The following is a 27,259-nucleotide window of genomic DNA, read 5'->3' on the forward strand; positions in this document are numbered from 1 at the left end:
AACATGGCCACTTTGTATGTTTAACACCCTTCTATCAAAAACATTAGCGATAAAAAATCCCCATAAACACTGTTGATCGTTTTAAAAATATGAAAAAGTAAGGAAAAAACAGGTTTTACTTAAATATTGTGGATTACGTTTTATGTTGATACTTGTTTAAAACGTACAAAAAATCATCTGAAAATGTTCAAAATTTGGCTTACTCATTGTGTTGAAAACACGTATATGTATGAAATGCATACTCCAGTTTTGTAAGATGGTTTCTTAAAGACATTTCCTCTTGTATAGACAATTGTACATTTTGAAGAAAAAATTGTTAGTCAAGGCTTCTCTAGTGCACATGGTATATAGCTGTCCACACTAAAGTAAACAAAACATGTCAAGTTGTCAAAGTGTCACAGTAAGGCACAACATGCAAAAAGTGGGAGAAGTGGGTCCTTGGCAGGGTAAAACCTATTTCCTTTTCCAACAAAGTCCTTCATAAACAAAAAGGTTTGTTTGTTTTTAATATCTTTAAATAAACACTGAAATAAATCGGTGACATTTCAAAAATCTACTTCTCAGAAATAAAAAAGACATATTCGTAAAGACCTCTCAAATTCTAGTGCACCCTGCTATTAATATTTATACAATTTTTTACCAAAAATGGTAAAAATCACCCTTAAAATAAAAAAATGTAGATTACATCATAACTTGTATATATCACATTCTGGTAATCACTAATTTCTTAAAAATGTCTAAAATGTCTTTAATGTCTAGAATATATAAAGCTGCAAATTTCTGCATAATTTGTTGAACAATCTGAAAAAGGCTCTCAGTAGAGATCTATGTCCTAAATATCAAGGCTGTTCAATTAGCAGTTTTTTAGAATTTTTTTTAAAGATTTTCTGACGAAAATGACAAAAATTGCCATGATATACAAAAATTTTAAGATTTCATCACAACTTTTACTAAGGTCATTCTTGGGGACATGTCTGCCAAATATTGAAGACGTAAGTAAAATATTTTTGCCAACAAAAGACGAAAAGTGGGCTGAAAAATAAAAATTTGCATATTGCATCAGAATTCGAACATATCTGATTATGGTAATCCCTGAGGACCTGTAATCCATATATTAAGGATTCGTACAGGCTGTTTTGAAGAAAACCTTGGGATGTACAAATTTGAGGACAATGCTACACATACATCTATTTAGCTGACAGCAAAGCTAAAAACCAGTTGATAAGAACAAGAGACGTGTTGAGTAACAATACAAAATAATCTTAGGTTTGATAGCAGGCTATGATTAGAACTAAATGTTACAGGGGCATAAGCTTCCAAAGACGTGAAGTCTCCTTCATCAGATGCAAGGGGAATGAAAAATTGAAGCAGAAAATGACAGAAAATTCAGAATGAAAAATTTAGAAAATTCTGAAATTCAGATTGGACAATTTTACTCTGAATTTTCTGTCGCTTTCAGCTTTAATTTTTCATTCCACCCTTCATCTGATAAGGGAAACTACACGTCTGTTTTAGCTTATTATCCGGCAACATTTAGTTGATCATAGCATGCTACCAAAGCTTAGATTAATGCAGAAAAAATACTGAAACTTATCAAAATTCAGTTACTAACCCTTGGAAGTTTAAATCTACATTAGAGATGAACTGAAGTTCTCAAGCTTGTTTCCGGACAGCTACCTGTACACTCATCTTCTTCATTATCTGTACCACCAGCTTCTGTAACAACTCTTCGATTTTCAATTAAATCCAACTTTTTACATGCTGAAAATAATGCAACGATAGGTAATATGGTGAGATGAGACTTTAAATGAAAGACAAGGGTCTGATTAGGTTAAGGAAAAGGGGAGACTTTCATATACAGTGCCTCTTTTCAGTACTGTCACAAAGTATTTGCTTCTTCTTTTAATCAACTGATCAAAATAAAAAAAGCCAAACTCTCATATGATGAAACAATACATTGTCTACTCTACGATGTTTAATTGATGTTTTACATGCGATTTTCTCTACAAAAAGACATGTGTTAGCTGTGATTACGCAACGGTACTATGCAAGGCGTATCGATCGCGTTTAGGTCAAGGGTTATCGCTACAGTTGTGTTGCGTTGACCCTTGAACCTAGTGAGAGCGATCGATCGATAGGGCATGGCAAAAAGTACCACTGCGTATTCACAGCTAGTTGTTAATACCAGCCACTGAAAAAAAGGTTTCTCACGTAGGTTAAGCTATTTCAAAGTATAATACAACTTATTTATAAGGAAAATAATACAGATGCTTCAAAATCGAATACGTTTTACTATTGGAGAGAAAACTCACCCTTTCTGGTCATGCTTCCCAACGATCACGACTTCCAGGGTGTGCTTACAATAAAAATGTCGCAATTTCCGTTCTGATGCATCATGGGATAGGAAAAGGCACCAAATTTGAACACAAAGTGTTAAGAAGAAGAACGCCTCTTGCACGTTGATGTTAAAATTAAAACGTCCATGGCGGTTTTCTTATTTGCTTTTAAAATTTTGAAAATTTCAACACGTAATAACGTGTAAAATTATTTTGTGTACTTCCTTTTTAGAAAAAAAATGCTTTCAGGAATTGTAGACCGGAGATATTTTTCACTTAGTGTGAAATTCGTTAAACCAAAATCCGTGTAAGTTTGTCGGACAGCGAGCAATAGTAACTTTAATATAGCCAAAGAAAAGTAAAAATCACTAAAGATTGTTAATTGTTTTACAGTATGGTAAAATTTATGTAATGCTGAGTTTTTGAACAGTTGAAGGAGATGGTTGTTTACACTCAGTATTCGGGTTTGAACATCAGTGTTAATAATATGAACACTAGTGTTAACAATATGAACACTAGCCGTTCAAATTTGAACACCGACATGTACATTTTGAACGCGTAAAGACGCATCTAGTGTCCACTATTTTACAGTGTTTGATATGGGTTTTGAAACATCACAGACGTTTGTAAACTGTCCCCGCTAGCTGACGATTGAGCAAGTGGTGAAGCTTAAACGGGTGAGGCAAACGATGTCAAAGTTATTTCCACCTCAGGCTGCTTTATCTCATGTTGCATGCTTGTGATCGGAGAGGCTTTCTGTGAACTTGATGCTGGTGAAACAGGTGGTATTGGTAGTTTCTGGCTGGGCTTATGGCCACTGTTTCCGCGAAATGCAGCATTGAGTCGATCACAAACATGATCGCATGCCCGCTTTGCATAAGAGCTGTATCTATCGGTAATGCCACTTCTCCTCTTCAAGTCGTTGATAATGCTTTGGAATGTTAAACTGGCTGTCTAGATATCATTTGGCACCTTACCCTTCTAATAAGTTTCCAGTATTGCCGCATCCTCTTTTATTACTAAGGTGCTCGGAACAAGGCCGTTGCAGGTTCGTAACAAGTACTTCTTCTCGTAGTTAGAGTTAACCAGTGCACCATAAATGCATGAATAAAAAGACCTGCGAGATGAGGTAAATGCATGCATCTTCACATCATATTCTTTTTGCTTCTTCTTCAGCTCTGTTGTCAACTTGGTCACTAAATAAGAAGCAGACTTTAGTTCCTTTTTGAACTCTGGGTGGTCGGCAACTATACCACATTATTACACCTCACTCATCAGCGTGCACTGCCATTGGTTAAACGCGACTCACGTGACATGTAAAAGAACGTGATGATGCCCTCTGCGAATGTGATGATGCCCTCTACGAACTTGATGATGCCCTCTGCATTTGATATTACATGGATGACGTCATTTTACTTACTGCGAATCCTTTCTGCGCAAAATAATTGTCGTTCGCTTGTTGTACTTTGCAGTTGGCAACTTATGGCTGCGAAACGTCATGCAGAGCTGTTACCGGCACAATTAGACGATATTTTGATGCAAGTAAACAGCAAATGAACGAAAATGGCAACAAGGAATGCAATCTCTGTGTTTAGCGACTATGCATATGACATTAAACTGGTCCAATAATCATTTCCATTCAAGGTAATATATTACCAGGTCCATGGGACAATTGTGATTTACAAATTTAAAGTTCCATTAGCTGTATCTTCTGGCGATTTTTCCGTTAGTTTTGATTGAAATGATCACTGACTCATGTTGAATAGCCTGTCAAATAACAGAGAATCGCATATTATTCGGAAACATTGGTTGCCCTACAACTAAGTAACATGTGATTTTACAACGAAAATTTCAATTTTTGTCCGGACAGAAATACAAACTCTGTTGACACGCGGATTGCAACGTAGGCATTCTTCTGCACCTGCGCGAGCCATTTACAGCAATTTCAAAATAAATATTCATTACTTATGCCCTGTACTTACGTCGTAGTCCATTGTCCGAGCACCTTGCGTAGCCAGATGTCTGGCAATCCACGACGCAATGTTGTTTTGATCCCGCAATAAACGTGAACTTGTACATCTGGCATGATCGCGGCGTCACCATATCTGCGTTCTCCCCCAGCACGCTGAGCGTGCCAGACGTCAAACAAACGAGCTCGGAAGGGCAACACGTTTGAACAAAAATTACAGTTTTATGTGGCTATAACATCACTAATCATGTTTGTTTCTTCGTAAAACAACATTTTGCAACAAATATGAGCCTCAACATGGAATTTTCCGAGGTAAAAAATGGTCAAACGTTACAAATATGGCCCTTTAAGTAGGACCATCCTGAACCACTGATAATTAGTGGTGGTACCAGGTGTCCGGAATGGGTAAGCGTACCCTGCTAGCATGCTACACCCGTCAGGATTGGTCCCAAAATTGTCTAAATATTGTATGAAAAGATACAGGATATGAATCACTGTAATAAGTCAAAGCCGGGAATGCTGTCGTTAATCATTTGTGTGACCGAGGTGTCATATTTGGCCACAATGTCGTCATATCGACCGTACAACTTTTTGAAAGTCCTAACGAGTCTTTTTGTTGTGTATCCTTGTCTCACTAATTTTGATGCAATGAGCTGTGTCTCAGTTGAAATCAGTGTAGGAATCACAAGCCCTACAATACCTGAGAAGTAATTTGCAAGCAACAAATGTTGATACGCCACCGACACTAGTACAGAAATTTGCGAGAAATTTGCGAGAAATGTACACTTTCTCGCTGTATAGCGAGAAGCAAGCGAGAAAACATACTTTCTTGAAGTCAAGCTGCGAGAACTGTGCTTTCTCGCATGCATCTGCGAGAAATTGAATTCTCGCAATCAATCAGCGAGAACTATGTTTTCTCGCTCTGCATCTGCGAGAAATTGTGAAAATTTTGTGAAGTGCTTACACAGAAGAATACAATTTCTCGCGATGCAAAGCGAGAAAACAAATTTCTCGCTGACTGATTGCGAAAATTCAGTTTCTCGCAGATGCTGAGCAAGAAAACACAGTTCTCGCCAGCTGATTGCGAGAAAATTAAATTCTCGCTAGGTTATTGCGAGAAAGTTATGTATTCTCGCTTACTTCTCGCAAAAAGCGAGAAAGTGTCCATTTCTCGCAAATTTCTCGCAAATTTTTGTACTAGTGCGAGGAGATCGGCAAACTTTAGCGGCAAACCTAGACTCGGCACTGACAACATTTTACGCTGAGGTCCGGACTCATGCAGAAAGGCGAACTGTACTCGAAGAAGTTTGTTCGGTGTAATAAAATCGTGATCTTGCCCTCGCACTCATGTGTTATTATTTAATTGTTCAGGTGACACACACTTTTCAATGGGGCATGATCGTTTATCGTGAGTGCTGTATGAATGACAATTATGACACTTCTTCTGCCCGGGTTCGCGGCTTGGTTCTTTATACTTGTTTTCCAAATTGTTGAATTTTTCTTTGTGATTGTCACGTTCAGCTTCTACGAATGCGATGTCCCTTTCAAGCGATCGCAAGGCACGCTCCCGTGGTTTGTGGTAATGGTAGTTGTCAAAAAATCCATCCTCCTTGGCTAGGGCTTCACGTTTGCTGTGTTGTTTGCGATCACTCCGTGGTGACTTGAACAGTTACTTTGGTAACGCACTTTCCTTTTTTCTTGGCTCGGTTTAGCTCCAATCGGACTTCTTTCCTCGAAAACATCATGATGATCAACTCCCAGATGTGACCTTGGAGTCTGTAATTTCGCAACTGCCTTAAAATCATCCTCTTGTGCACTGTACTAATTGGCGTCGAAAATTTGTCAAAGTCGCGTGAACGAAAGTATTTCGTTGATGATTCGTTCAAGAAATCCAAACGCTGGAAGTCTTCTCGATACTTCATTAAAGCCGGATCAATAAGAGATAAAAACTCCTAAATTGTCTTACGCCGTGGAGTTACGGTTGCACTTTCCATGTTGTTAGTTTTTCAGACGTACGGCCACGACTTTCGCACACTAAACTTTACTGGACGATTCTATTTTTTAACCTGTCAGTGAGTAGGACTACCGAATGCAAGTAGTTATTGTTTTGCCCTAACTATATAAAAATGCATTTTTCATGGATTACCATCTATGTCGTTCGTTAATGATAAGAAATTGTATGAAACACTTAAAAATATTTATTTTCCGTGTGTTTGTGTACGAATTGACAAATGGCCCCTTCCTATTTATATGTTAGTTTTGCCAATGCTAACCCTTGACGTCTGGATGTCTGTTGATCTGTTATTATACGTCACGCGTTTGTTAAACGCGGTCTTTGTTAGTGTTGATGTTGAACTTTATTCCTCAACACGTTTTGGCCGTGAAAACATGCGACGTTCGCGCATTGGCCGTTGGTACAACCCTGGATACCACCTGAGTAAGGACTACCGTATGCAAATTGTAACAAAACTTGAAAAAGTTGGGCCTAATAAGGAAACGGGGATATGTACACGGGGCAGCATTACTCTCGTCGCCAAGAAGATGTCAGTTCATCATAGCATAGTTCGTGTAACTTGGGACAAATTTTGCCAAACGAACGACTTGAGCGAGTGTCAGAGAGGCAGACACCGTGGTGCTACAATTCTTGACGAGCCGGACATTGACCTAGTCAAGGATTTGAAGACCGAACGCCCTTCAATCAAACTGAATAAACTACGTGATGAACCCAGACAGTATGCTAGGAAAGACGTGAGCATCAGTACAATTTCTCGAACAGTTTGTTCGAAACTTTCTGGTGGTTCATGGACTCACAAAAAGATTACAGTCGTTCCTCAAGGTTAATACACACCAGCAAACATTCCATACACGAAAGCGTATTTAGACTACATGCGTACTAAAAATGCTCGCACTGTAAAATGTATGGATGAGAGTGGTGTGAAAGTTAACACAGGACAGTCGAAGTATGGGCATTCTCCACGTGGACAAAGCCGTGTTGAGTTTGGAAGATATGCTGCTAGCGGAAATTATACAGTAAGTCTGTTAATTGGTTACGATGGCGTAAAGTTCTGTGATGTGATCTGGAGTCCATCTGACACTAAAAACTATCTTCGATTATTCACTGAAGCCGCCGAAGCGAAGGACAGTAATGGACATGCAAGGGTAAGCCATGACAATGAATACACGGACTCTAAGAAACTATGGTGAACAGTCATATTACAGAGACAGACACTTCAAATGATGAAATGGTCGATGAATTTTTCAGTATTAAAGCTCAGAGTGTCTGTCGTACTGTCTTTGATGTGATGACTTGTTAAGATTTCAAGAATCACATATAGACACGCTATAGTGTAAGCACACAAAATGTGTAATCCTGTCGCCAGCATGAATTTCAGTCCAGACTTACAGTCATGTGTTTTACCCAATGCAACTTGACAAATTTTAATGTTTTAACATACTCTGAAAATTAGACTGCGTAAAAATATTTGATATAAGGAACAACGATACTGCAAAACAATCAAAAGAAAAAGCTACTGTCCTTTTAGAGAGACTTGGCTATAACTTTCTTACTTTCTCAGTTTGTCTTTAAAATATTGCAGTTGCTGGCAATGTTCTACCCTTTTCAATATCGTTTGTTTATTTAATGAGTCTAAATTTGATATATATATATATATATTATATATATATATATATATATATATATATATATATATATATATATATATATATATATATATTAACGACAGTCAAAACACCCTTGTGCGCATTGACAATTTACAAACAGCGTGAAGCGCCTATAGTGACGTTGAAGGTATTTCCATCAAAACCTCTGCTGCAATTTTCACATGGAAAGATTCAACAGCTTCGGAAATCCCATGATAACTTTTAAAATATTGAAGGTTGCTCTTGATATACCCCAGTAATGTCGCACGTTTTAAGCCTATATTCCTCTGGGAAAAATCAATTCATTTCTAGTAATATGTGTCCTTGGCCCGCAAGTAACCAAATTAGTGATTTTATTCATCATTTACGTTTTGCTGCTTGTTTATCATCACTACCAACGGTGTTTTTGTGGAACCCTTTCTGCGCCCTTTAAAACATACATTTTTATTGTCTCACTATTAAAATCTTATGACTGTGTGTATGTTTTGATCAATGTTGTTGTTAATATCAAATGTTATTATAGAATACTCCAATAAGACCAACTCGGTGCTTAGAAATCGTTACTACAATCAGTCATGTACTAAATATATCATTCTTGAAGGAATATGGATCAATGTCGTAATATTTATGCAACAAAATCACCAATCGGACAGTTGCATAATGTCAAACTAAAGAGCACACACAATTAACAGCTATAAACTAACAATAAGACAAAATTGTTTCATTAGGTTTTCAGCAATGTATCAAATTGTAATTTTAGAAATGATGATCAATGACTCCCCTAAGATAACACACATATCTAATAATAGTAGATCCCTTTACCATTGCAATGTATTTTCGCATGTAAAACACTATTTACTAATATATAAATTAATATTTTGCTTTAACGCTGGTAGATATACCCGAGACAGCACAGTTATGCACGAACTAGATGGTAAATGAGATTAAATTAGATCATTTGTGATCAGACGTAATCATGTAAATTTTATTTCGATATGTATGATTTAGTTTAAGGTTGTTAGGGTGGCAAGCACGAAAGACAACAGGAACAGACTACACTCACGCACTAATGTTTGACTATCCTTGTCACTGCATTCCACATTGACAGGACTGTTAATATTTTGTGATATTATTTCTCCCTCTGCTACTGAGAGTATGCTTTGACCGGACATAGACGCAACTAATTTAAATTAAACATCAGAGATTCTTCAAATTGATCACTGATAAAACTCAGGTGCACATCAATCACTCGCTTTACGATTGAATTTCAGATTAATCGTGTGGCTATTGATGGTTGGAAATTTGTCTCCAAATATATTACACTGCTTGAATCGGGACAATGCAACTAAGAATTATATTAGACACATGGCTGTTGTTGTTTCTCGTAGTCTCACACATTTATAACTGTCCATCTTAATCGTAAATTTGCAGTCTTTTCACTATAGCATTATTTCAATAACTGCGGAAAAATGCAGTCAAATATTTAGTTTTTTAAAGTTAATGTTAGAATAATGACGACCGCATAAGCCCTATACCTTCTTCAAATGAAAATTCGGTAAGTTGGGATCGGATTTTTCGAACGCAAAACGTACGACATCCCGTCACATAGCGAAGTCATTTCATTCAAACCGCTCGGACAAAGGGTCGTATTGTACTATTGCTAAATCCTAGATGGTCACTTTTACATTTCAAAGGCAGCTCCAATTCCGTCGACAACCTTTCTAAAGTAAATTAAACAGTCTTTCTAGAGTGACTCATATTTATTTCTCTGGTAAATTTTAACTGCAATTGATATCGATAGCCTTACTAAATATTGCACTTGTGTGTGTTTAAGAATTCAGACTTACAGTTTTGAGTATCCCTTGCATATTTTGGAATAATAACATTAAAATCAATGGGCTAAATCGAAACACAATTGGAATTAATTTGGTATAATGGGATCTTCATGTTTTCAAACTTCTCAAAAGTGTTAGCTGAATGTAATATTATCACTCTTATAAATCAAGTTTGTAACTTAAGAGAAAAACAGATGAGCTTACCTTTGCTGACTTTGACGACTTTTCTTCACCATCAAAATATCCAAATTGGCTCCAGTCGTGTTCGGAATATAGAAATTATAAAAATAAATTATAAAAATAAATCACTAAGGCAATCGGTATAGTGCCAGAGGCTCATGCCTCGCCCGTTTCATGATATTGTGTTTTGATAAATCATAAGCTTTAAGATCAGAAAAGATCTGTTGGGCCTTTTTATTGTATAGTAAGGGACCATTTTCTTTTGCATGTAAATGGTCAAATGGTCGAAATTGTATTTAGCATATTGCCGATTTGGGTTTTGAACACTCGAATATTTAAAAACTAAATGCTTCTAACATATTCACATTACTAACGAAAGCTTCCATGCGTCTTATGGTAATACTTTAATGTGTTCCATACCATATCAATTGCTCGTTGTTTCATAAAGTTGACATAATCAACAAAAAATCATTTTCTTATTTTCCTGGCACACTAGTCTCTATTACCTCATAAAATTATATCGATTTATAAAAACGACTTACTTGGCCAATTAACGCTGCGACACTGTATGATCATTTCGATTCTGCGTTAAAGCAAAAACACTTACAGGGTGATATGTGTTATTTTCAATGTTGTACTTTGTTGTTGTTTTTTTGTTTTTGCATACAATTATACAAGGGACAATGCTTGATATACAACAATAAACGCACATATATACTGACTTTCTACATTTGTCAAATACGGTAAATCTACAAGTACGTATAACAACAAAATACAAAAGTACAGGTAAACTTGACATGCAAAGATTTTCATTGCATATGCTTTTGTTTTGCATTGATATGTTACATATACAAAGATATACGTAATGTGTGCAATTAATTTGTTCCATTTAAGCCAATGTAATATACTGAACGTATATCAAGCATTTTGCCCTGAACACGATTGGAATTAATTTAATTTGTTCCATTTAAGCCAATATAAATATACTGAACGTATATCAAGCATTTTGCCCTGAACACGATTTGAATTAATTTGGGATAATTTGATCTTCCTATTTTTCAAATTTCTCAAAATGTTAGTTTACCTATAGCTGAATGTCGCAGTATTACAAATTACTCATAAAAACAAGTGTGTAACGTTACAAGAAAAGCTGATTAGCTTACATTTGCAGATTTAAAAGACATTTTGTCACCAACCAATTATCCCAAATTAGCTCCAATCATGTTCCAGTGTTATGTACATTGATTTGAAACCTCATGACTTAGCCTTTTCAATTTGCCTTGTTTTATTGTAGGACGAACGATCTTCCATCTGCAGATCTGCTTGAGTTTTACACAAAGAAGATTTTCATTTAGATATGATTTTTGTTAAGGTATCGGAATATTCCAACTGACTGCAACTTAATTATACTCAACGTCTTATGTTGTGTACTTTCTGGCGTCGTACAACTGCCCATATAGATTCCATCGCATACCTTCTGTGCAAATTTATAAATAATAATCTAAATATTAATATTTTGGCTGTTTTCAATAGAATATATTCAAAACTGCATTGTCTTTCACTTCATTCAGGGAAACCATATGGTGAGTAATCAAGGTCATAAATATATCTTCATACTCGGTTAGAGTTACACTATTTTTGCTGTTACAACGTTATCCTTTACGAGTACTAAGACTTGCTTTTCGAAGAGTTGAATTGGAAAACACATTCGTTTGAATTCTTGCATCTTTCATAAAATAGGTGCATACGGATAGTTTTCAATCGGATTCGAACCCACAACATACGGCATCAGTCGCCTAGCTGAGAGGCCTGAGACAGAACCAGTCGGATAAATCTCCACTCCAAAAAAGAGTGGTTCAATAGCCGGCTAAGTTGTTACATTTTTCTGACTGAGACCTTTCAACACGTTGTAGAGTTCGTGAAGCACTCACGCACGCATGCTCACTATCATACATCGCACATACACACACTTTATCGAAGCGAAGAAACGAATTTCATCGCTTAACTGGGCGAACGATAACCTCGGGGACAATTCTGTCCACCAGCAGTGTTACCGACCCAGGATAGAAAATACGGATAGTTTTCAATCGGATTCGAACCCACAACATACGGCATCAGTCGCCTATTCGATTTGATCAAAAACACCTTGATTTTGAATTCAAACACTTTCAATTTGAAGAATTGCAAGCATCTCTAGGACAAAAAATATATTTGTTGTCAAATGAGAGCGTTCATCAGTTTCATTGATGTGTGGTCGATAAAAGCACTGCAAATTTTTTATCTTGTCACACGAAAAGCGATAACATGGGTTTTCACCCGAAAACAAAATATCTTCTACCCGAAAGCGCTGGAATTCAAACGGGAAGTGGATACTAAAATTTCGGCTTGACAAATCTCAATGGATATCATCTGTCCCACTCACAGAATTTGTTAGGGGTGACCATTGAAAAAAATTGTTTGTGACCTTCCTCAAGAGAGTATTTCTTGACATTCACTGATTTAAATTCATTGCGAGAACGTAGCTTTGTCAGACAGTAAAATATAGCTAAATATGTAACACAGTAGTAACACAGTAACGGCAATCACGCTTACTAAAGATGTATCTTATGTTTCTACTGGTACAAAGCCTGTGCAGTATTGTTAAGCATATAAGTTTCAATTGCATTTCTAAATTCATATACTATTTTAGTGTTTCGTTATTGTATAGCAGAATCAAGCCTATTCCATTGGTTTGCATTTAGAAATGTAAGATACATTTCGGTTTAACGAAATATTTGGAATAAGGAGATGTTTCACTGTGCCACATATCAGGATGTAATGCTTTCTATGCGAAAGAACCTGCATGAAATGTAATATTTGATTTTAATTAATTCGCAAACATGTTCAAGTTCCACTCGTTTACAACATTTATTTTGTTTATACCATTTAACAGTCAGTTGCCAACGATTTTATTCGATTTCTACACAGGACGAAATTGTAGCAGTACTTTGGTCTAAATCAATTTTGAACATGTATAAAGTATATCTTAACAAAAGCAGTTGTTATACACTACATAAAATGAAAAGGCGTAGCATACTTCTATAAGATTTATCTTAAATCGCACCTTAGAAACGTACCCTATCTCACGTTTCTTGTCTTTTCACTATACGTACCCTACACAGCATATACAACATCAGTTGCTTTAAACATTGGCTTTGTGTTTTACATAAGTTAAAGAAAATGACGAAAATGTGAGCCTGCCAAGTTGAAAAGAACGCATGGGTTAGAAATATTTCGGACACTCTTACTTTAAACGTAGGATGGTGACCTCTCTTTCTTTTTTTTGCGTTTGTTTGATATGTTATCCCAGTAAACGATTTGCAAAATTTAGAAAACTGCAACATTGTCTGATAAGTTGTGGGCATGTTCTATGCTCAACTTCCCTTGAAATGACAAAACGTGTCGTTTGATGTGGAAAAGCGTGTTATAGCGGAATACTCAGACCTGCTACTTCAAAAACGGAGCGAAACCAACTTTTACTGTTTTGGTTTTTGTTTGTTTTTTAAAGATTGCATCAAAGTATGATATAAACGCAATTCAGAAATATGACAGTATTTTGTGACAGGTTTTTGGCGTTTTTACTGAAACCATTAAAAATGACCAAAAAACCCATATGTAGTTAAAAACTGCTTTGGATATCGGCACCTTTGAAACTCACGACTAAAAAATTAGACAGGGAAACCTTTTTTCGTTTTTGATTTTTTTTGTACAATTCATAAATCAAAAAGTTTGTTAGATAAAGGTGGCTGGAAAGGCTATTTTTGCACCAATTCTTTTCTCAGAGTTAATATCAAGTTTCAATTGTTGAAATCAAAATATTTAGTTCAAATTTTCAGGATATTTTTTTTACTTAATAATTTCGCCAAAGGATAAAAAAATTGTATGTTGCGGCCATGATTTTGAAATATGACACCAGTAAATATTCAAATTTTCATTTTTCATATTTTTTACATATTTGGAATAATTAATAATTGAATAGTATTGATATTACCAAATTAGTTATAAATATGTTGACAGTATTAATTGTAAGATATGTACGGCAGGATTTGTAAGTAAGATTTCTTTTCATGATTTTAAATGGGTTGACATATCCAAAAATTATTAAAAATTCTTTCAAATTTCAAAATGTGATTCTTCAAAAAGTACAGCAAAATTGTCCCACAGTCATCTTGTCTGTCACGTTGTTAATAGGCTGTAAAAATTCCATATCCATATTCATTTCATAGGTTGAATTCAATTGGCATAAAATTAGGTAGGAAAACTGTTATTGTGTCAAAAATGTTGAAAACAAGCCATATTTGCACCCCTCTTTTGAAGTCACAGAGCAGTCTTTTTGGTTAATCTCACTTTTGACAACTCTTTGACACTTAAAAAATCTAAAAATGGATTTACAATAGCAGTCACTCACTCTGAATGCAAGCACTGGCCTTGTCAAACTTTCATGAAAAGCAGCTAATAATGACTTTGCCTTTTCAAATATTATTAAAAACTAGGGGACCTCTACCATAGTTAATACTCCAAGGATTCCCAAACGTCTTATTTTGATCAGTTTCAACAGGCCTTAACTCTGCAGTGCCTTTGACCCAATGTCTAGTTTTTTATTCAACAGAGAATGTTCACTACTTTATATTTTAATAGTTTTATTAAAGTTTATAACTGACGCTTTAGCCTTTCAAGCCACCCTACGAAGAAATTATACTATTTTCAATTTCGAGTAGATGCCGGCCCTAATATGTTTTTCTTTATCAAATATTGATTTAATGATCGTTCTTAGATATATTTAAAAGTGAGTTCAATTGAACTTTTGGGATAATAAGTTCCTTTCCTTGATTATATGTGTGAGAGGTCATTAGCTGATTGTGTTTTAACCACAAAATTTAAGCTGTGTGACAGGTATTATTAGTTAACAATGAGAAAAATTTTTGTAAGACTACTTCATACAACGTAGTATGATTGTCTAAGCTTCACGTAATTTCTACTAGAAAAACAAGGTTTAAAAGAGGTGCTCTGCTACATTTCCAAATGTTAAAAACTAATATGTTACTCCTTGTTTATTCAAAACATTACTGAACGTTTTAATTTGTGGTGTTTAATTTATAAATATATTTTCCGAAAAGGTTAAACTTGATTTAATGTCGTTACATTCAATTTAATGCCGACTTCCAACTAAGGTTAAGAGACTTGAAAAACATATACATTCTCGTTTTTTTTTATTTTTATAAATGAGTCAATTTAATTAAATCAAATTCGTCTCTAGTACTGTTTGCTTGTTTCTTTGAAATTTAAATTCAATTTTGCTATCGTTTCAAACTAACAGTTGTTTCTATTATCCTTTCCATGTTTTTTTTCTTAATTTGTTTTAGTGTAAGACTCTCAACGATCAGTACAACAATATATATAAGTTAACACTGGGTACTTGTGTTGGATTGACCCTTCATGACCCTAACTAGAAATTTAGAAGATCGCCCTCTACCTTTCTTAAGGCCCTCTGACATAAAGGTCAAGAAACTTTTTGATAAAACAACTAAAAGGTTACAGATTAAATTACACCTTAGCACTTTCTTCCACTGTCTTAAAGCAAGTATACATGCCACGTGGATCTGACAAACACTCAAGCCAAAATTTAATGCAGGCGCAACGACGTAAGTTAATTTCCTTTTATGACTTTCCAATTATTTAGATGACCTTTTGAATGAAGCGCTTTGATATTTTTACTAGAATTTTGTTCTTTTACTTTGAACTTGATTTACCTCGCCTCTCCAATGTAGACAATGAATGATCTTGTATTTTAATCACTTTATTTACTCAGTGTTCACCGCTCCTTGAATAAACCTATCTTAAAGTAAAGAAACTGAGGGTGGTTGTTTCTTGGAATTGCCTATGTACCAAATGTAAAAGTTATCCTACTGGTAATTACGAAGTAGAAGATTTTTAGAGATTTTTACCAAGAACGACAAAAATTGCCTATAATATATAAATATGCAAATTTCTCCACATTTAAACAAATCTAAACTAAAGTCACCCTAGATAAATTGCATATCGAATTTCACATCAATCGACAAGCGCTTTCAGAAGAGAAGTTATGACCAAAATGGCAAAATGCCCCAAAAATAGAAACATGCAAATTTCACCACGAGTTTGGTTTAATAAATACGTATGGAACCTAACAACCAGGTGTGGTAGTTTGTGTCAACCCAAGTTTCTTCTATCTTCAGCCCACTCCTTGCTCCACTGGGGATCACCTGAATTCCTACAGTTTCTTTATATATATATATATATATATATATATATATATATATATATATATATATATATATATATATATATATATATATATATATATAATATATATATATATATATATATATATATATATATATATATATATATATATATATATATATATATATATATATATATATATATATGTATGTATGTATGTGTGTGTGTTTGTATATATATATATATATATATATATATATATATATATATAACTCCAGTCAATTTAGGGTTTAACCTAGGACTAATTGCAACAGAAATTATTTCTTCACCATGGCCTTTAGAAAGGTCTCACTAATGACATATTAAAAGTATAGGAAAATCTAAGGGGTGCAACTTGGTTAAATTTGCATATATTCAAATTAGCTATATATCGCCTTTAAAATGACTGCTATACTCACATTTTGGGCATGTAAACTGACTTCAAGTGACTTTTTTCATTGCAACACAATTTAGTAAGGTTCAACAAGTCATTTTCTAAATGTCTTGAACAATAAATATCATGCAAATTAACTAATTTGCATATATTCGCAGTTTTTCCATTATTTCAGACAAAATGAATGTTTAAGCTCATATGTAAACAAATTCTTTCTCTATGAAATTGTTAAGGTTTTGCAAGAATTATCAATTCCATAGCAAAAAAATATGGGGTTGACCTAATCTGCATGCTAATTATTTTAATATAAAAGGCCTAATTTGCATAATTTGACACAAACGGTCTTCTGAATACAATAAGACTACAATAGCTTTCATGGACATTTTCTGGTTATTCAGAAATGCAATGAATAAAGAGAAGAGTTTCAGAGCATTACTGTTTAAATAAAGGGAATCAGAATACTGTCTTTGGATATTCTTCTTTCTTTAACGACGTTAAGGTTATTCATGAAAAATCATTGGACGTGTTCAAGTTTTTGACATCCATTGTCAATAGTTCAGTCATTTTCTCCTACATGTTCGATTGCAGTAAAATTTTTAAGGAATTTTTTATGCTTTTCGTCACTATTTTCAATGACGATGTAAATATTCAGTTACTTATAAATGGTTCGCAACACTTACCAGTTGTGCCTGTGAATCATTTTTCTCATTATTGAACTATCATTAGTATAAATACGAACATCTCATGAATCACCATGATGGTGGTGGTGATGACAATAGTTATGATGATCATTATGATATCATAAATTTCTTCCTCTTCCTCCCTGTACATATCTTCCTCTAGGTGGTTCATTTGTTTACAGCCAGAATCCTTTCGTTAACAACAGAAAGTCTAGATTTTGCTTTCTGCCGGGGTTATTCATGCTGCTGCAGTTCATTGTTGAACCCATAAGAATGGGGAAGGGTAACTCAATGAAAAGATGTGAAGCAAGGGATGATATAATTGTACCGCGTATCATATCAGATCTTAGACGTGCAAGTATCACTCATGGAGCTGTTTATGTAATGGACTTTCCATTTGCAGATTATTAGACTTTTGAATCATTACCAATAAGATCGATCATTCAAGGAATTGACAGTCTGGCCAATCTGAGGTGAGACTTCTATAAGGTTAAAAATAAAGGATGACCAATTATATGATAATTTGATGTCAAAATTTGATATCTTAATTGATAAACTCGTTAACGGCAGCTTCTGTGATGCAAATCCCTTCACATTTTGGTTTTCTTGTTTCACGGTCATAAAAATTAGAAAGAGCAGCTAGACCATGTAACATTATGTAAAGTATCTAGATTTGCTTTTACCAGTGATGTAGATTATCATGATTTAGTCAACATATTTTTTTCAGTTTTTCCTTAAATGCTATGGCTGTGTACTGTAAGATTAAACAGGAAATCTCTCTCTTCTGTCCATTATATGACTTAATAATATTATATAGGGCTCAGCCCTTGGTGTCGCGCCAGGCGTTGAGATTAAAAATGTTATTTGTATCGATTCATGATTAGTAACCATAAAGGATAAAATAGAATTAATTGTTACTTTCTATATATGTTTTTACAAGTATGACCGGTTTTACCCTCTTCACGTACACGATGTCAGACCCTGTACGTATAGATTTTCTGTTTTGTGAAAAAAGTTTGACATAAATTTGCAATTTTTACCATGATTACTATCTATTGTGTTTAACAAGGGACGTATTGGGCCACCATTAACTCTGCAATAGTAACTGTACCGCCAAACTTCCGATATTGTAAGCTGAAAACCAGCGTTACTTCTAAAAACGGGTAAATTTTGCATATAGTTATTGACACAGAGGGCGCCTTTCTAAGATTCAATCCCAGCATTCTTTGCGAATGTTCTCGTTCATATGCACGACAGTTTTCTCTCTTCTTTTAATTTTTAGGCGTGATAAGAAATTTTGTATAAGCGACAGGGTGGATAATAATAATTACTCGCTAATAGAAAAGATATATTTTATTAATGGCATGTTATAAAATAATAGAGAGAACGTTTCGAATTTGTTTATTTACGAGCACTCAAAAAAAAACATGGCGGCGCCCTCGAAAGAAGGGTACACTTCCGGTTACTTGCATAGTATATTATGAATAAGCGCATGCGTAGTCAGTAAGCCGCTGGCGCGACCATTAATTTTCCATTATTGTCTTCAAGAAATTTCAAAATTTTGAGAAATGCAGTGTCCTTTGATTATCGTAATGTCTTTCAGCTGTTTAAGGGACAGCTTTGCTTTTCACATATTTCATGATAATTGGCAGTTTAGTATAATAATTGTACCTCTATATCATCATGATCATTATAATTATATTTCTATACCATTATTGTCATAAATTTCTGTACGTGACATTAACAGGCAAGTTGCACACAGTCAAAAGAATATCTGATTTACCAGTGACCACATCTGGTCTTTAATTACATTTTACCAACACTTAATCTATTAGTAATACCGGTAAGGGTGAAAATAGAAGAAAATAGAGCTGAAACACAAATTTACTTCAGCCTCCCTTAATACAAAGCGTTGGTTATTTGGCAAAGCATTTTGGTATGCATTAAGATAATCCAAATCCGCCAGTAAGTTCCAAATATTATTGACATTATGCAAATTCTCTAGATATTTGAAACTAACTATACTAATCAATCATTGTTTAGTTTCACAGGGCTTTTCAGTCTGTATGCCCTATTAGTATATAATCATTACAATGAGTTAAAAGACACAGAAAATAAATAATAATGTCAATTTCTTTGTACTGAGCAAAATGTGCATTCAAGTTATAAAATGATCATCTTTCGATAGGAAGTACTTAAAGTAATAAATAACTTAAACAAGTAGTGCCTCTCAATGTAACTGCTCATTTTACTGATAATATCATTAATTAAAATAAATTGACGTCAATTTGAAAAATTAAAGAAAATTATTAAAATTATTAAATGATCATCATATCGGATTTATACACATGAGGAATCGTTAGGTAAATTTATTTAGCAATGTTAGTAAAAAATTCCAAATTCTCTTTACGATATTGTATAACATTTCAAGTTTCAAGTATTAAATTTAATACAGTGTAGGAATTTCCTAAAAATATTTTACAATTAGCCCTGTTGCACAATGTAGATTGTATTAGACTTTGAATATACCTTTTCTTGGACCTTTTAAGTATTTAAGGTTAAGAAATAATTCATGTTCCAATTAGAAAAAGGAAGTGACATGGTTGACTTATTGGACTAATGCAAATAAGAACTTTTTTATTGCTGTAAGATATATTTGAAAACATTGCCTAAACTAAAAAAAAAAATGATGTTACATAGTCATTACAATGTCAGCTTATCTCTTAAATCACTTTCGTAAATAGATTATCAGCACCGGTTTGTATAGCATATATGATCCATTTAGCATTGGGTACATTAGCTGTCTTATGCACAACTTCATTAAAGGCACTTTTCATGATCCCTGGGATCGCCTTTGTTCCAGTCTGTAAGAGGATTATGGAGGTGTGATAGCCTTTTGTTTTCCATTGAAATTGTAATCTGGTGGGTAAATTTTCTGATGAGACAATCTGGTACCAACAAAGGCCTTTAAACTTGCAGTATGTAATTTCCATGACCCTACTAAAATTTACAATGAAAAAATAGTTCTAATGATCTCTGTTTTTGTTCAACATTATAAATAGTCATTTATAGGTCAAAGAAAGGGAAAAGTAAAGTGGTGGGAGGGGCACATTGCAGTTATGTAAAATGAGGAATTGTAGTTATGTAAAATTAGGAATCTTAAATGATATCATATGATGCATTGCCTACACACAAAAAATACATTAAATGATCAAATTGCTTGAATAAAATGTCAATTTGCTCAATGTATTTTTAAGAAATCTATTAACAGCAACGATTTTGTTCCCATTTTTACGTTTTATATTTATTCAAATTATGTACTGTCTCACCTCTTCCTCTTAGAGTTAACTAGTCATATTGTTTGTCATTCTATACATTCAATACAGGGTTGACAAAAACTACTTGTTGTATAGATAAAATATAATTTTTAAGTGAAATGCAGTGAAAAGTGAAAAAAAGTGGCAGCCATACTTGATTTACGTAAATTAGGAATATTTCTCGGGTGATAAAATGTATTAAAAAATGTTGCCTGGACAAAAAATAAGATAAATGCATACATTACTTGAATATAATGTCGCATTTTTCTCAGTTCAAACTGCATATTTCTTTTATCAGTGAATGTATTGCACCCATTATCCGTTTATATTTATACAAATTAGGTAACGGTATACCTCTTAGATTGTATTGGACTTTAGGTATGTCATTCTAGGACCTCTCTAAATACACAAAGAAAAAATAATTCTATTGCTGTCAGAAGTAGCTTAAAATAGTTATTTATTGGGGATATACAAAGAAAAGCGAAGTGTTGTGGCGGCCATATTGGAGTTATGCAGATGAGGAATATTTCTATGACGACTAAATATTTCCATTAAGATTGCCTTAATCAAAAACAAGGCAAATAAGCCCAAAACCTGCTTATATATTGTTTAGCCAAATATTTTTAGTAGAAACATTCTATCAGCACCTAGTTTGTAACCATAATATTTTTACATTTATGCAAATTACGCATTGTTTACATTTCTAGATTGTACTAGGCTTTTAGTATGTCATTGTAGGACTTCTCTGAAATACACAGTGAATAAATAATTCTATTGCTGTCAGAAGTAGCTTAAAAATAGTTATTAATTGGGAAAAATACAAAGAAAAGTGAAGGTTATGGCGGCCATATTGGATTTATGCAAATGAGGAATATTTCTATGACGACGAAATATTTCCATTGACATTACCTAAACCCAAAACAAGCCAAATAAGCCACAAACCTGCATAACATATCATGTTTCGCCAATTATTTTTAGCAGAAACATTCTATCAGCACTAAGTTTGTAGCCATAATCGTTTTACAATTATGCAAATTAGGCACTGTTTACAATTCTAGATTGTACTAGGCTTAAAGTATGTTATTCTAGGACTTCTCTAAAATAAAATGTGAAAAAAATTATTCAATTGCTGTCAGTAATAGCTTAAAAATAGTTATTAATTAGAGAAAAACAAAGAAAAGTTAAGTGTTGTGGCGGCCATATTGGATTTATGCAAATGAGGAATATTTCTATGACATCAAAATATTTCCATCAACATTGCCCAGACCAAAAACGAGGCAAATAAGCCAAAAAACCTGTATCAAAATCATGTTTAGCCACATATTTTAAGCAGAAACCATCTATCACAGACAATTTTATACCCATGAGCCCCCTTTACATTTATGCAAATTAGGCACTGTTGCACCCCTTATATTTTATTATACTTTTAGTATGTTATTTCTAGGACCTTTCCAAAATGCATGGTGAAGAAATAATTTCTGTTGCAATTAGTCCTAGGTTGACCCCTTTTTTGGCTTAGATTGACTGGACTAATATATATATATATATATATATATATATATATATATATATATATATATATATATATATATATATATATATATATATATATATATATATATTATATATATATATATATTATATATATATGGTCATAACTGGGAGGGGACATTGTATACATTTTGTATATTTCACTCACTGCTTAGCAGTTAGAGCACTCTGAGATTCGCTGTATGCTTCGCTCACGGTAAATGTTGCGGGTCGAGCACTCGGGTGAGTCCATATTTCAATCCTCAACAATGTACGAGCGTACCCTCTGAGCCAAAGTTCAGAGGTTGCCATAAAGCCATTATGGTGATAACCAGGAGGGCACATTGTATACAAAATATATATATATATATATATATATATATATATATATATATATATATATATATATATATATATATAATATATATATATATATATATATCGTGATTAAACATTATGCTCAGCTACCTAACACATAAAAACCAGAGTCTCAGCGTCGTCAAATGTAAAAAGACGTTCAGGAGACACCTATGACGAGTTTTCAGAATTATTGGAACTTATCAAATAACTGGTTATTAGCGTTCTTAACTGTTGGATATAAAATAACGTTTTAGTACGTAAACTTTGAAATGTTACATTTTGCACTGTAAACTCTTTGTATTTAAAAACACTTTCCGGAAAACCGCTGAGTGGAGAAAATATCCGCGACTGGGCAGAAAACGGCACAGAAAAATATTTTTTTCTAGGTTCTAGGAATGTTACCACCCATACATACCATCTGAACCATCACCATCAGACATTTACCCCCCGTCTGATTACCACTAACCATTTGCCCCCAAATACATTAACCATCAAGATATTTACCCCCTTATAATATTTATAATGACAATATTGCTTTGTCGAAAACAATGTCAAATGGGAAATGATGCAAAAAGGAAGATTGCCGAACAATCGCGAAGACTGCCCTTGCATCTTTTCTAGTACTGTCTCTGCTGGGTGCCACATGATGTATGTTTTGCTAAGCTTGGCAAGTGTTACCATGCGTTCTAATTTTTACCCTTTTAAGCTTTTACCCTATGGCTATCGGCGAAGCGAACCTGGGCGCCCGATACTAAAGACCCTCTAACTAACTATTATGTCAAGCGGAGTTGTCTGCGGCTGTCAGTTGAAATGTTGATTTTTAATTAACACCATATGTCTAACCATGCATTACACGATAAATTAATACTAAAATGAATAATAAAAATATTTTAATGATATTTATTTCTTTAAAAACGCACCATACATACGTCGAAGTAGGCTTCACCTACAGCCGCGTCTGATTGTAATCAAGTTCCATCATTTTGCCGATAAACTGCTTGCACTGAAGGAAAGGCCGATATTAAGAGAATCGGGGATCGGTATCGGAAACGACTTGACAAAGCGCCAACGAAAAACACTATCGGAACTGAGAAAGCAGGTAAGCGAGGTTATTACAAGAACGGTAAACTGAAAATTGAAGACAGACAGACAAGTGAAAACAAAAAACTATACAGGACGGTACAACTTTGAACAGAAATACAGAACGCGAACGTCGACAAACTCAATCGCAGAGTAGGATGCATGGCACTTCACGAAAAGACTGAGGACTCGGCCATGGCCCAGGTATAGATTCAGTATCTGTTTTAACATGGAATATACAAAGGTTTAAAAAACAAACTTCCGTCTTTTGATTTTGGTAATTATATACTGAACTATGATGTAATTTCTTTCATAGAAACATGATCCGAAAATGCATCTCAGTTTGACTGTAACTTTCCTGGTTTCACTGTCTTTAGCAGAGTGCGAAAAAGAATCACCGACCATGGTCGTTATCCAGGCGGTGTTTGCACAGTTATACGTAATAAACTTGTTCCATATGTTATAAAAATCTCTTCTGAACTACATGACTGTATTTTTTGACTTTTCAAGGAACAAACTTTTTCTCTGGATAAAGATGTGTTGTTCTGTAGTGTTTTGATATCACCACGTTATTCGAAAATCTATGATTGTTTGACATCTACAGATGGTGTTGAACTTTTCGAAAATGAATTGTCTGAGATTCTTACAAATCTACCAGAGGTTTATGTCATCATCACAGGTGATTTCAACGCTCGTACAGGTGAAGAACCTGATTATATTATGGATGAAAATACTGAGTATGTCATTGATTCTTCATGTAGCTATGATAATGACTCCTTTAATTTGACACGAGTGTCAAAAGACAAAGATGTAAATTTGTATTGTCGTTCTCTCTTGTCACTGTGCTGTACTTACAATTTACATATCGTGAATGGCAGAGTTGGTGTTGATCGAATGAGGGAGAATTTACATGTACTGCTAACACGGGTGCAAGTGTTGTAGATTACACATTTGTATCTTCAGAACTTTTCACAAGTGTTCATTCCTTTTCAATAGAACTGCGTAGTGAATCTGACCATTCTCCTCTATCATTTTAATTAGCGTCAAATGTGTCAGTGAAACAAAATGTTATCAGTACAGATAACATGTGTAATAGAGTTTTACGTAAATGTTCATGGGTTTCTGAAAAAGAGACTGATTTTTCTAACTGTGTTCAGCTGTTTGTGGCAAATAATGGTCTTGAAGAAGCTATTCTATTGCCTGATTTTAGTGCAGCGAATTTTATTGATAAACTTGGCAGTGCCTTCCTGTACGCTGCTGAACATTGTAACATGGTAAAGAAAATTCCGCTGACCAGGCCAAATCATAGACAACAGCCCATTTGGTTTGACAATGAGTGTATTTCCTTAAAGAAAAAGAAATATTGTTTTCTGAGAAAATTGAGAAATAACAGTGGCAAAACCGAGTTTAAATTGTATAAAGATGCCAGAAATGAATTTAGAAATGTTTGTCGAAACAAAAGACGTTCCTTTTTAAATGAACAAAAGGCAGAATTGTCAATTCTTGCATTCAGAGATTCTAAACAGTTTTGGACTTCTGTAAGGCGCTGTATGTCTGTGCGTTGAGTCCAAAATGACATCCATCCCGATGTATTTTATCATTATTTCACAACTTATTTCAAAGTAATGTATCTGTTACCGATGGATTTTCCCTTTCTGATGAACTAGATACTATGATAAGCTCTGTAGATGACCTTATTAACCAAGAATCAGAGTTAGATTGGGACTTCTTAAATAGTCCTATTACTAATGATGAAATTGAAAGGGCTATCAAAAAATTGAAAAATGGCAAATCAGCTGGTCCTGATTTGCTGTTGGGAGAATTTTTTAAATCCTCAAGTCATTTTTGACACCATATTTGAATATCCTTTTCAATAGACTATTTGATGCTGGTATTTTCCCAAAAGATTGGTCAAAGGCAATCATTGTACCTCTTCATAAAAATGGTTCATTTACCTCTCCCGACAATTACAGAGGGATTTCTTTATTGAGCATTTTAGTAAGAATTTTACTACGATTTTGAATAACCGTCTTACATTGTGGGCAGATGCACTTGAAAAAATCGATGAAACAAGCAGGTTTTCGACATGGGTATTCAACAGTAGATAACATTTTTATTCTGCAGTCAGTCATCCAAAAATATTTATCGAGGAAACGTGGTAAGTTTTATTGTGCCTTTGTTGATTTTGCAAAAGCATTTGACACTGTTGAACGTCAGAGACTTTGGTTCATACTTTTGAAAGGTGGTATCAATGGAAAAATGTTTAAAATTTTGAATTCCATGTATAATGACGTTAAATCTTGTGTGAGAATCAATTGTAATATTACAGAATATTTTAACTGCCCGATCGGGGTTAGACAGGGATGTATGCTCAGCCAATTTCTGTTTTCATTTTTCATAAATGAATTGACACATGATATACAGAATAGTGGTCAATGTGGTATACAGCTTTCTCCTGCTTTAACTGAAATATTATGCTTATTATTCGCAGATGACATTGTACTTTTTATGACACTGTAATTGGTCTGCAGCGCCTTTTGAATTGTTTGCATTCCTATCATATAAAATGGAAAATGACGGTAAACTTACAAAAGATCAAAGCAGTTGTATTTAAAGCTGGCGGATATCTTGCAAAAACAGAAAATTAGTTTTTAACGGAGAATATGTTGACGTTGTATCGTATCATAAGTATTTGGGTGTTCTGTTTTCCTTTAGGTTGAAGTGGACAATTTCCACAAAAACTCTCGCAGGACAAGCAAGAAAAGTACTCATTGGTATTATTAGAGCGAGGAAAAAGACAGGTCGTTTTACATATGATACTTTTTTCATTTTTTTTTATTCAATGGTGTTGCCTGTACTGACCTATGGCTCAGAAGTATGGGGATATGCAAAATATGATTATCTTGAAAGAATCCAGTATTTGGCATGTAAGAGTTTTCTGGGTGTTTCAAGTAATACCCGAAATGTTGCATTGTTGGGCGAGTGTGGCAGATTTCCGGTTTACTTGTATACAGCCAAAAATGTGTTAAATATTGGTGTAAAATTTTTAAAATGCCAGAAAACCGCTATCCAAGGAATTGTTATGAAATGCTCTATCACATTGATAAATCTGGTGTCAGGTCGAAACCCACATGGATACACCACGTCAAAAACCTACTGTGTCTCTGTAATTTGCGAGAAGTATGGGAGCAACAAGAAGTTCCCGATGAGAACAGCTTCATATGTACTTTTGTTGAGAACTTAAAGAGTTATTTGCATGACAATTGGTACAGTGAAATTTGTAGCCTTGATAAACTTTCTTGTTATCGAGAACTTAAGCGTCCACTTACACCAGAAGAATATCTTTCTGTCGTCAAAATTAATGTACACATGTCTATGTTAGCTCGATTGAGATGCTCTTCTCACTATTTGCGTATTAAGACCGACAGAAAATTGAAAAATGATGCAAATGAAAGAGTATGTTTGCTATGTGATAGTAACGAAGTCGAAAATGAATATCATTTTGTTTTACTTTTATACTTTTTTTGATAACTTGAGGATGAAGTATATTCCCCTCATTATTTCGGTCCACAAACAGAAAGAAAATTTATTTCTCTGATGACATCTGATGATCAAAAT

At 34.2% G+C, this 27,259-nt stretch overlaps 1 protein-coding gene across 1 annotated transcript in view; it reads right to left on the reverse strand.

Moving 5' to 3' along the window:
- LOC139123450 (piggyBac transposable element-derived protein 4-like) overlaps positions 1-27,259 on the reverse strand; it is a 909,605-nt gene that overhangs the window by 757,417 nt on the left and 124,929 nt on the right. The gene's annotated exons all lie outside the window — the stretch shown is intronic.

This window comes from Ptychodera flava, chromosome 2, assembly GCF_041260155.1.
Source record: "Ptychodera flava strain L36383 chromosome 2, AS_Pfla_20210202, whole genome shotgun sequence".
In the NCBI taxonomy this organism is placed as follows: domain Eukaryota; kingdom Metazoa; phylum Hemichordata; class Enteropneusta; family Ptychoderidae; genus Ptychodera; species Ptychodera flava.